General features: G+C 50.2%; 1 long non-coding RNA gene across 3 annotated transcripts in view; it reads left to right on the top strand.

Annotated features, from left to right (window-relative positions):
* The first annotated feature begins 1,009 nt into the window (after positions 1-1,009).
* Positions 1,010-12,468, top strand: part of LOC102497503 (uncharacterized) — a 14,089-nt gene continuing 2,630 nt past the window's right edge. The window contains exons 1-3 of one of the 3 annotated variants that reach the window (XR_334149.2): positions 1,010-1,025; positions 4,647-4,774; positions 4,960-5,054. This is a non-coding gene — a long non-coding RNA (uncharacterized LOC102497503). Of the gene's footprint in view, positions 1,026-2,575; positions 2,639-3,157; positions 3,333-4,646; positions 4,775-4,959; positions 5,055-12,468 lie in introns of those variants that run through there. The other 2 variants (XR_334147.2, XR_003548977.1) reach the window with 2 other exon arrangements.

The following is a 12,468-nucleotide window of genomic DNA, read 5'->3' as shown; positions in this document are numbered from 1 at the left end:
CTGGCTCCTCCAGACTCTGAGCAGAAGCCCAGGCAGGAAGGTTTCCTGAGCTCTAACCCTCTCCTTCAGGGCCTGTTCCCCCTCACCCTCAGGGGGAAGAAAAAGTGCCCAAGTTCCATGACTGCCGAGACTAGGAAGGCAGGCTCCTGTATACCAGAAATCCCTCGGTGGCTCCCCAACCCCTCCCAGCCCATGCCTTGGGGACCAGGCTGCTCAGGGGGCTGTGGTTTAAATGTTCGGCCTGCACCTGTGCCCTCTTCCGGGCGAGCTGGGAGCGGAGGCCTTGGGAAGTCGGAGCACGGGGCGTCACCCGACCAAGGCCTCCGAGGTCTCCGCGGATTTTCTCTGAGCCGGCACTGACCACAGGAGCTCACTTCTCCCTCCTGTGGAGAGGAAGGGCGGGGAATGGGAGAGACCATCCCGACCTCAGGCTTCCTGCCCAGGGCCAACACACCCACCTGTCAGTTTTCCTATACAGATGAATAGTGGCTCACCCCTGGTTGGTTGTTATGACGACCACCCCCCAGTGCTTTGTGATCCGGAAATGGAATCCATCAGAAAGCTTTTCAGGGAGCTCTTCTCAAACAGATTGAGCCAGGAAATGGTCAGAGACCCCAGCAGCTCAGTGGCCTTGGCCTCGTTTCCCGGAGAGCGGGGCAGTCAGCCTGCTGAGAGACGCAGAAGCCACTGCGGGAAAGAGCGGGCTTTCAGTAAGGAGGCTCCATAGACCCACACACGGCTCCTGGCACTGCAGTTAACACAGAGCCTTCCAGAAATGTCAAAGGCAGTGAGGTTTTACTTCGCTCCTCTCCCAGTGTCTTGGGCTTCCTTCTTCAAATCGAGCTTACCCAGCTCCGCCCTTGGGACAGATGCCACAGTTGTGAGAACAAACAGCTCAAAAGCAGACGCTCGGGCCCAGGCAGGGGCACAGCAGCAACACAGCCAGACCCACAGAGGAGAGGTCCTGGGTTCATGTCCTGAGACGTCCCTGAGTAAGCCAGGCCTGCACGTGTGCCTGTGAGAAGGTCAGTTTGTCTGGAGGTAGACCACAGTGTGGATACCCTGCTGCGAGTGTCTGTCTCCCGCTTTCTCTCCTCTGTCTCTCATGGAATAAAGAAATACATAATGTTTAAAAGGTTTCTGCCATAGGGCACATGATCTCGCCAGAGAGAGAGATGGTGAGAGGGAAAGTGAGCAATCACTCCCTGGGAGGATAACCATTCTGCAATCCCTTCTCTACTCTCCTCCTGGGATTTTGGACATACATGCACAGGTGTCTGGTATGATTTTCAAACCATTTGGTCCAGGACTCTTAACTGCAGTGCGCCATGTGGGAGTCCCGCGCCTCAACCACCACACCCCCTGTCGGCCCTATAATTTGATTTTTCTTTTTTAAAACAGAAAGTCAGGCAGGCTCCATAGCCTATTGGTTAAGGGAACCAGATCCCTCACGACTGACGTTGGTTTGAATCCTGGCCCCCATGGCTTGAAAAACACACCAGATGCTCGGACCCGTGTGCCCATGTCCTGAGCGGGTACAGAAATGGAGAGGAGGTTGTGGCGTGACCACACTGGGTGCTTGCTCCTCCCTTGCTATACCTCAGTCTCTCTGCGAGTGAGTGCGTGTGACCTCTGACAATCGAAAGCAAATCTAGGAGTCCCTAGGCCAGAGGCCTCCCAGAAGAACTCGAGGAGGAGCCTCCCCAAGCAGGCAAGATGGTGAGTAACTTTCCTGTTTTATAACAAGACTCTAGGGCCCAGCTGCAAAAGAAAGTTTCCTATTCTACATGCGTTCCTTTTATACTAAAAAAAGGACATATTTTTCTCAATTACATGAGTAACTCAGATCTACAGTAGAAAAATTAGAAAATAGAGAAAAACACGAGAAGTAAAGCCCGCGTAGTCCCGTGCCCACCTCAAATCCCTACCACTGGAATTGGGCGTCTGGGCGTGGTCCTCCCTGGTCCCATTCTGGAAGTAACGGCCTTGTTGACTCCCAGCATCACCGAGGCCCTGCCCTATTTTTGTCTCCCTCTGCCCTTTATCTATGTTTTATTATTTATTTATTAGATTTTTGCCATAGGGTAGGGCACACGTGCTCACTGGAGAGAGAGAGAAAGTGAGAAGTCACCCACCGGGGCCATGCCACAATCCCTTCTCCCCCATTATCCTCTCAGCGTTTGGGCACACACATATACACACACACGCGCGCGTGCACGCACACAGCATGATTTTCAATCCTTCAGATCCAGGGCTCAAACCACAGAGCTGGTTAAGTGGGCCACAGTCACCTTAGCCTCCATGCCACCTGCTGCCCTCCCTCTGCCCTGTAACCTGTCAAGGGGAGGAGGTTCATCTTTCTGCAGCCCTGCATGAGAACGGTGCAAATGCTACACTTTATGGCTCCTTCTCTTAGGCAGTAGCTCCATGGCCACTCGAGGTTGCAAACACAGTCTTCATTTGCTCTTTAGCATATCACTCTGTGGGAGATAAAAAATATGCCACTTCCAAATATGCGTCTTTTGGCACAAGCGTGGCTCACAGCAGCAACACAGCCAGACCCACAGAGGAGAGGTCCTGGGTTCATGTCCTGAGACGTCCCTGAGTAAGCCAGGCCTGCCCGTGTGCCTGTGAGAAGGTCAGTTTGGCTGGAGGTAGACCACAGTGTGGATACCCTGCTGCGAGTGTCTGTCTCCCGCTTTCTCTCCTCTGTCTCTCATGGAATAAAGAAATACATAATGTTTAAAAGGTTTCTGCCATAGGGCACATGATCTCGCCAGAGAGAGAGATGGTGAGAGGGAAAGTGAGCAATCACTCCCTGGGAGGATAACCATTCTGCAATCCCTTCTCTACTCTCCTCCTGGGATTTTGGACATACATGCACAGGTGTCTGGTATGATTTTCAAACCATTTGGTCCAGGACTCTTAACTGCAGTGCGCCATGTGGGAGTCCCGCGCCTCAACCACCACACCCCCTGTCGGCCCTATAATTTGATTTTTCTTTTTTAAAACAGAAAGTCAGGCAGGCTCCATAGCCTATTGGTTAAGGGAACCAGATCCCTCACGACTGACGTTGGTTTGAATCCTGGCCCCCATGGCTTGAAAAACACACCCGATGCTCGGACCCGTGTGCCCATGTCCTGAGCGGGTACAGAAATGGAGAGGAGGTTGTGGCGTGACCACACTGGGTGCTTGCTCCTCCCTTGCTATACCTCAGTCTCTCTGCGAGTGAGTGCGTGTGACCTCTGACAATCGAAAGCAAATCTAGGAGTCCCTAGGCCAGAGGCCTCCCAGAAGAACTCGAGGAGGAGCCTCCCCAAGCAGGCAAGATGGTGAGTAACTTTCCTGTTTTATAACAAGACTCTAGGGCCCAGCTGCAAAAGAAAGTTTCCTATTCTACATGCGTTCCTTTTATACTAAAAAAAGGACATATTTTTCTCAATTACATGAGTAACTCAGATCTACAGTAGAAAAATTAGAAAATAGAGAAAAACACGAGAAGTAAAGCCCGCGTAGTCCCGTGCCCACCTCAAATCCCTACCACTGGAATTGGGCGTCTGGGCGTGGTCCTCCCTGGTCCCATTCTGGAAGTAACGGCCTTGTTGACTCCCAGCATCACCGAGGCCCTGCCCTATTTTTGTCTCCCTCTGCCCTTTATCTATGTTTTATTATTTATTTATTAGATTTTTGCCATAGGGTAGGGCACACGTGCTCACTGGAGAGAGAGAGAAAGTGAGAAGTCACCCACCGGGGCCATGCCACAATCCCTTCTCCCCCATTATCCTCTCAGCGTTTGGGCACACACATATACACACACACGCGCGCGTGCACGCACACAGCATGATTTTCAATCCTTCAGATCCAGGGCTCAAACCACAGAGCTGGTTAAGTGGGCCACAGTCACCTTAGCCTCCATGCCACCTGCTGCCCTCCCTCTGCCCTGTAACCTGTCAAGGGGAGGAGGTTCATCTTTCTGCAGCCCTGCATGAGAACGGTGCAAATGCTACACTTTATGGCTCCTTCTCTTAGGCAGTAGCTCCATGGCCACTCGAGGTTGCAAACACAGTCTTCATTTGCTCTTTAGCATATCACTCTGTGGGAGATAAAAAATATGCCACTTCCAAATATGCGTCTTTTGGCACAAGCGTGGCTGAACTGGAGGCACTTAGGCAGCAGCAGATGCATGGGCCAGCCAGTGGTGTGGCAGTTACGGGGCTGGATCCCACATGGCCAACCGAGTGGTCTGAATCCCAGGCAGCTTGAAAAACGCGGCATGCATGTGTGTGTGTGTGTGTGCAGGGGACACATTTCTGGGCCCCACTTAGGGTTCCCATGAATTCCCATGATGCTTGGAGTAGGCAGGACGGACCCCTGCCCTTCCTCCATAAGAGGGGTGGGTGGGCCTCGCAGCAGGGAGCAGCCCTCTCCTAAACCAGCTGCTCGCAGTCTCTTCCCCGCTGTGCTCCTGGGCATTCCCCACCAGAGTCTCCCCTTCGAGTCTGACGATTACTCCTTAGGAAACAATATGTGAGTCATAGGTGGCGGCTCTCTAGGACAAGGGAAGACTGGGTGACTCTGGGACTTGGGGAGCAGTCTGGGTCTTTCCCCCCTGGTTGCACCTGAAGAGAAACCCCTTGTCCTCCCAGCTCTGAATCATCCCGGCTGCCAGCCCTGTCTAGTCCAATCGCAGCTCAGAACCTGGCTGGAGACCACAAACGACGCACTAGCAGAGACCGCAGATCTGTCCGAATCTACACATAGATTTCCAGGACAGGTAGACTCCCAGCTTCTCCCTGAGGAGGGTGGGGTGGTTCTTGATTTTGTTACCCAGATGTTGAGCCAGTGGTGCTGGTTTTGGGGGGTCCCGGCTTTGGGATGGCCTTGGATGGGAATTTAACGTTGAAGTTGCTGCATGGGAGCGGCCATGCCTCACCTGCACGTACTGGGAATTCCTTACAGAAGTTCGCGTGGCAGACCCAAACATTCCTTCTAAGGAACAGGGAAGCAAGCAAACCTATGATTCCTTGCCCTCCATGTTTCGGAGCCAGTGACGGGTAAGATAAACTCCGTCCACCCCACCTCCCTCAGTTCCCTCTTCCCTGCTAGGGCTGATTTTGCATCCCTCTTCTGGGGCCGGGCTGGTCAGCCTAATGAGCCTCGCCGATTTGCCATCAGATAAATGGTACACCATTAGCTGCCTGTTTAACGACCATGTTTCTTCCTCTCAATGAGGGCTCAATATCTCTCACATGAAATATGGCTCAAAGAGCCCCCAGTTCTGGACTTGAAGTACCGAGCAATTACTCAGCAGCGACTCGGGAGCCGTGGCAGCCTGGTGACAGCTTACTCCTCTGTTTCCTCTGGCTGACTGGAGATCGGAAGCGGGCAGGCTCCATGTTAGGAGATTGATGCCTTCTCCCAGCGCCTTTTTGTCTGTCTGCGAAGTTCCCCATGCCAGCCTCATCGTTCTACGCTGACTTCTAGAGTAAGGGGTCTCAGTGCATCTACTTTTGAGCCCAGGTGGTCTGCAGGTTGGACCTCTGGAGGCAGGAGGCTCACCTGGCCAGACCAAGGTGCTATTGCCCTGGACCCCCCATGAGGTCATGCTTTAGTGGAGAGGTGGTCAATGGAGCTGGACCAGCTACTCTTTGGGGCTGCCTCTCAAGTCATAAACCCAATTTAAGTAGGCTCTTCTCAGGCCCCAAAGCAGGTGTCCCCTCATCCATCCCTCTAGAGAGTCTAGAGAATAAGGGGCCACTCTGCCCCCACGTATTCCTCCATGATCATTCAGACCTCTCCCTCTTGCTGGTCTGGCCCTACCCTCCTGCTTCTTCTGTAAGGGTCCTCTGAAGGTAACCTAAGAATTGGTCCGGAAGCAGCCACACCCCTGAGCCCTGGCAGAAGCAACTATGAAGCTGCTCCACAGGATGTTTTTACACAGGGGCAGTTACTGGCCAACTAAGTCCGGCTGCTTCGTCTCGGTCAGTGACAGGGAAGGCAGAGGCTGGAGAGGGAGGGATTTACTCCTGGAGCCAGTTTCAGGGAGGCAGTCGGCAGACACCATCAAACTGTCTCAAAAAGTGCAACATAAGGCCAGCAGGTGGCATGGTGATTAAAGCACTGAACTCCCACATGGTGATTGCAGTTCAAGTCCTGGACTTGGCAGCTTGAAAATCATGTTGGGTGCATGTGTGTGTGTGCTCAAAATCCTGAGAGGAGAGTGGAGAAGGGATTGTGGTGTGTCTATCCCCCTCCCCCTGTGGTAATTTCTCACTTTCACTCTCTATCTCTGGTAAGCACACACAAAAACGTTAAAAAAAAATTTTTTTTTAAAGTAAGTGCAACATGTTCTTGCTATTTATATTAGGTTGTTGGGAAGATCATGATGCATTTTTAAATAGAAAAACATGTCACGACCTAGTATAAGATACCAGCAGGTGCAAATCATTCCTCACCACGGTCCATCAGAGCCACTCGCTTCCCCTGAGTAATAATTATCCTAATTCCTTCAAATACCCTCTCCTGGTTTCTCATCTGACCATTCCTCAAACAGCCGTCCCTATGACTCAGCACTCGGTAAGACTGTTCTTATTAGAGGCCTTTCTTAATTTCAGAATGGCTGCAGTCCTACTGGCTTGCTTTGGGATGAGCCCCCAACAAAGACAGTGCAAAAGACATGCATAAACGCACCACCATGCAAGAGAGACATTAGAGTAACAATAACTAGCTCCCCAATAACCAGAATTAATGGAACACCTGAACATGTCTTTAAAGTGCATTTCAAATGGTATGGGAAGTAAAAGAAGGAATCAGAGTCATAAAGGAATTTTTTTTTGAGAGATTTTTCTATAGGGCGCGTGTGCTCGCCAGACAGGCAGAGAGAGACATAGAGACAGAAAGCGAGAAATCACCCCCAGGGGGGATGGTCACGCCGCAATCCCTTCTCCTCCATTCCCCTCTTGGGATCTTGGGCACGCATGCACACGCGCCCCGGCGTGAGTTTAAGCCACCGGGTCCGAGACTCGAACCATGGTCGACTACGTGGGAGTCCAGCGACATAGCCATTATGCTAACTGCTGGTTCCCCATAAAGGAATGTTTTGAGACGAAAGTAAAGAGATCTGAAAAATAATCATATAGACCTAGAAGTAAAAAAAATAAATAAAACCTATCTCTTCCTTGACATTATAAATAAAATTTGTGAGACACAGAGTTGAGAACATCAAAGAAAGAATTAAGAGAATTAGAAGATAAATAGAAGAAAGTCATCCAAAATGCAGTACAGAGATATCATAAGATGAAAAATATGATCATATAAAAGCACAATAAATAAATATGGAATTAATAGGTTGAACACATATTTTATAGATCTAAAAGAAAAGAATAATGACAATGGGAGAAAGGCAAATTCAAATGCAAATGACAGGATTTTTGTTTTATATTTGAAGAAATGAGTCAAAGGAGTGAAATATCCCAGGGTTAATAAGAAATACACATCTAAGCACACTGCAGAGGAAATAGAGAACAGCAAAGACATACAGATCTTTATTTATTTAGCTATTGGGCATGTGTGCTCTCTGGAAAGACAGAGACAGAGAGACAGAAAGTAAGAAATCACCCCCAGGGGCGATGGCCATGCCACAATCTGTTCCCCTCCATTCTCCTCTTGGGACCTTGGGAATGCACACACATGTCCCCAGCACGAGTTTTAAGTCACTGGATCTGTGACTCGAATGCAGTTAACTATGTGGGAGTGCAATGATGTAACCATTATGCTATCTGATGGTTTTGACATAGCGATCTTAAGAGCCACCAGAAATAAGACTAGCTACCTAAGTAGAAAGAACAATCCAATGGCAGAATTCTCAGCATTACCAGAAGATGCCAGAAGACAGTGCTAAAGTGCTAAGGGAATGTGTCTGTTAACCTGAAATTCTATGCCCAGCTAAACTACCATCCAAATGTAAGGGTTGTAAAGGAGGATACTTTCAGAGACAGAGTTTACTACTCATGGATCCTCATTAAAAGAGTTATTAAGAGGTTTTCTTCAGTTGGAGTGGAAATTAAATTCAGAAGGAATTAAATAATAATCAACCTAATAAGTATTGCTATAAGCAATATTAATAATGATGCTGATGAATGCAAGGGATCTAAAAAAAAGTGAAATTAAATGCTAGCCAATGATATCATGCAAGAAGGAGAAGAAAGAAGAGGGAGACATAATAAATAGAATAACAGACACATGTTCAATTTATCAGTTAAGTCCAAATATAAGAGCAACTACAATAGTAAACATATTAAACTTGTGTGTTAATTGTCAGAGACTAACCAATGGATGAAACAAAAATATATCCACACAAAAGCTTTAAGAAATGGGGCCAGTAAGTGGTATGGTGGTTAGGGTGCTGGACCCCTACATGGCTGAGTGCAGTTTGAGTCCCAGACCCAGCAGCTTGAAAATCACATCATGCACGCGTGTGTGTCACCAAAATTCCAAGAGGAGAATGGAGAAGAAGGAATTGTGGCATGGCCATCCCCCATGGGGGATGAGTTCTTCTCGCTGTCTCTCCCTGTCTCTCTCCAGAGAGCACAAGCACACTATGGCAATAAACATTAAAAAACAACAACAAAGTCTTCAGCGGACTGGCTCCATGGCCTGGAGGTTGAGGCACCTGGACCCCTCATGGCCAGACTGAGCACTGGACCCAGAGGCTTGGGAAACACGTCAGGCATGTGGGCTTGGATACCCAAAATCCTGACAGGAGCTGGGGATGGAGAAGGGATTGTGGCAGGACTGTTCTCCATAGGGGTGATTTTCTCACTTGCCCCCTGTCTTTCCCCAGCAAGTGCAGGTACCCACTGGCAAAACTAAAATTTTTAAAAATAAAAAAGAATAAATCAAAAAGAAAAGAATAAATCTACCTTTTCTCCTGGGGGCAATGATGGGGGAGGCCAGAGACCAAGGCCAGGAGACTCGGGCATGCCCAGGGATGCCCAGGAGAAGGTGCGCCAGCATGCGCGTGGAGGTGAACACGCACACGGGTGGTTTCCGGAAACTAGAAACGCGGGTGACCCTGCTACCCACCAGCAAGGGCTCCCTCCCTCAGGCTTTACCTCCCTGGGAACGCCACTCTGTCTGGAGCCACGGGAGAAAAGGGTAGAATGAAAGTGCCCAGACCAAGAATTTATTTTTGTCCTTACCTAACTTTTAGCACAGGGCCTGCCGAGCCCGCGGGGCTCCGGCTCGTTACCTTCAGCTCTTTGTCTGATGGCAGAAAGGTTGGTGGGGGCTCGGCTGCTGGTAGACAGGCGCCTTTAATCTGGCTCAGCTCGCGGTCCTGCTCACGCTCTGCAGACACCCATCCAGGCTTGTCTCTGCCCAGCTCCCCACGTGCGCAAGTAACATCTCATTTGTCCGTGTGAACACCCACGCCTGACTACCCCTGCAGCAGCGATTCGGGACACTCAAATGCCAACCCAGCTACTAAGTTCTCCCCTGGGAGTGGCGCTCCAAGGCACGTCCTCACTGCTGCGGCTGAACATGCAGTGCAGGGTGCCAGACGGCTGCGCCACCTCCAGTGGCCACTTTGAGAGCACTGGCCTGGAGCCAGTAGATGAGTCATTTCAGGCCTTGGCTTGGGAAGAGTGCTAACCTAGTGCCCTCGGGCCCAGCTCTGTGTCCAGGGCATTTGCCCAGGGCATTTATGGCCCCTGTTATGTAACCCGCACTTGGAGGACCGCGGGCGGAGATAAAGCTGTCTCTGTCTACTGTAGCCTCTCCAGGCAACAGAAGACAGACGTCCACTGCAGAAGAAGCTGGGCTGGGGACCTAATTTGCAGTTCCCAGTGCCAAATGAAGCCCACTGGCTCCAAACCCAGCTTGCCGGAGGGGCCTGAACGCGCTTCTCACCCCGAGGACGAAATCAGAACCGCTTCAGCCTCACACATCCCCCAGGAGAGTCCCGGGAAACCAGGCCTCCAGCCAGCCTGGCAGGACAGGGCTTTGAAGTCAAAGGCCACCATGAGGATGCCCCCTTGCCTGGGCCTCCTGGATGTGTGGGTGCTTTAGTTCACCGGCTGCTGTGACAAAAATCCTATAAATGGAGCAGCTTAGAAACATGGACTGTTATTTCTCAGGGCTCTGGAGGCTGGAAAGTCCAAGATCCAGACACACTGGAGCCCACAGTGGGCTTCCAAGATGGCTCCCTCAGGCTGCCCTGTGACAAGAACATGCCAGAGGCACCCAGGAGGCCTGGGGGCTGGCAGGGATACCTCAGGCTCAGACTCTGGCTCACCACACTCCCTCACCAGCATCCCTGTGTGCAGGGGTGGGAGTGACGTTTCTTGCAGACAATGCAGGTGGACTGCATGGCCATCCTTTGCCAAAGCCCCAGGCAGGGACCCTGGCTCTCTTGCCCATTGAGGGGCCCCATATTGGGCCAGGGCCAAGTGCAGTCCCTCAGTGTGGTGCAGGAGATGCGTGGCAGTGGTTGAATGCATCATAAGTGGGAAATAATGAGAGTGAGAGAATGGGTAATATGAATAAATAACGAGTCGATGAATAATAAATGGTGTGATTTCACAAACATCTAGGACAGGACCTATTCTAAGGCACTGTTCGAAGAAGCGTGTAATTATGACTTCAGCAGATGCTGCAGTCTGCCTTGCGAAGCTGGCGCCGTTGTGGCATCTGTTGTACAGATGAGGAGACTGCAGCATGGAGACTGAGAGGCTTGTGTGAGTCCTCCAGCCCATAGGGAGAGAGAGAGGAGGAGAGGGGCGTTTTGACAACGTCTCACCATGCCTTGATCCTCCTGCGCCAGCCTCCCACTTAGCCGGGACTGCAGTGTAGGCCTCCACTCCCAGCCCGTTTTAGGTTGGGCTGGGAACTGAACCTGCTCTACCAGGTGGCCCCCAACACATCACGGCAGTGCTTGCCTGCCTGCATCTGCACTCTCTCTCTTTCTTTTTAAGTTTATTTATTTCTTCCATGAGTGAGAGAGAGGGAGAGACAGGTATCCCAACAAGGTCTGCACCCATGGCCCTCCCCAACCAGGATGACAGGCACATGGGTGCACACCCAGCGTGCACAGGAGACCTCGAGGCGCGGACCCAGGACCTCCTGGCCTGACTGCAGCATCGTGGAGGGTCGCCTTTCTGCTGAGCCACCACTGCGGGTCTCTGCACTCTTAATCACCACTCTGCACTGCCCAGGAAGCCCCAGCTTGTGTTTTTTTGGGTTTTTTTTGTTTGTTTTTGTTTGTTTGTTTGTTTGTTTGTTTTTGCTGTAGGATGCATGCAATTGCCAGAGAGAGAGAGAGACAGGGAGAGAGAGAGAGACAGAAAGCGAGAAATCATCCTCCACTAGGGATAGCCACACACAATCTCTTCTCCAGTCTCCTCTCAGGATCTTGGTCAAGCACACACATGTGCCGGGTGTGGGTTTTATGTTGCCAGGTCTGGGACTAAACCGCAGTCAACTTCGTGGGAGTTCAGTGATGTAACCATTATACCATCTGCTGGTCCCAAGTAATATTTTTAAACACACAGAATAAATTCATAGTATCACAAGAAAGCCGCTGTATTGAGAAGCAGTTATCAACATATTAGAAAACTGAATTATAATAATTGGTGATGCAGAAAGCAGTGTACTTCTTCATTAATACACTAAGTGGAGGGCCTCATAACCCCAGTAGTGTGTAATAATGGTGAGCATAAGCGATGTTTAAGCTGTCCGCAGCGGCTGGGATGGGATGTCAAGCTATCTGGGATTGTTTCCTGGTGACAAATGCGGAGATATGTATACCACTGCTATGGTTTGGTTGGAAATATTTGTAATTGAAGGAATGTTAAAGTCTAGGTTGAGATTTGTAAAAGCAAAGTACTCCATGAACTCTTTAAATTTTTTCCAAAAATCCCTGGGGCCCTTACGTGCCAGAGTCTACGCTACCATCCCTCCCCAGCACTTCAGGGACTTCCCCGGACTGTCTTCCGATGAGGGAGATGGAAGCAGGAGCAGCCTCTGCCTGTCTCTTGTGGATGTCTGCCTCCTTCAATAGAAAGCGAAATAAGGCCAGCAGGTTGCATGGTGGTGGTTAAGGTGCTGGACTCCCACATGGCCAACCATGGTTCAAGTCCCTGACATGGCATCTTGCTTTCTCACTTTCTCTCTCTCTCTTAATAATAATATTAATAAAAATAAATAACATAAATTTTTTTAAAAATTAAAGGAAGAAAAATAAGAGATAAGAAGGTGTTAAGATGGAAGATACACTAGCCATCCCGACTTCCAGATTAACGAGGTGATGGTTGCCTATTTTATCCAACCTGGCATGAGGGGCATGATCACACCTCTGCACATAAGCCAGCCTGGACACCAGGCGAAGAGACCTAGCGCCTTAGCCACCATGCTATGTGCTAGCTCCTAGACTACTTCTTTTTGATATGGTTCCGTCAGTGTTATACCTAC

Source organism: Tupaia chinensis, unplaced genomic scaffold (assembly GCF_000334495.1).
Source record: "Tupaia chinensis unplaced genomic scaffold, TupChi_1.0 Scaffold000159_1, whole genome shotgun sequence".
Taxonomy (NCBI): Eukaryota; Metazoa; Chordata; class Mammalia; order Scandentia; family Tupaiidae; genus Tupaia; species Tupaia belangeri.
Note: the sequence above shows the minus strand (reverse complement) of the source record. Positions and strands in the feature narration are given on the sequence as shown.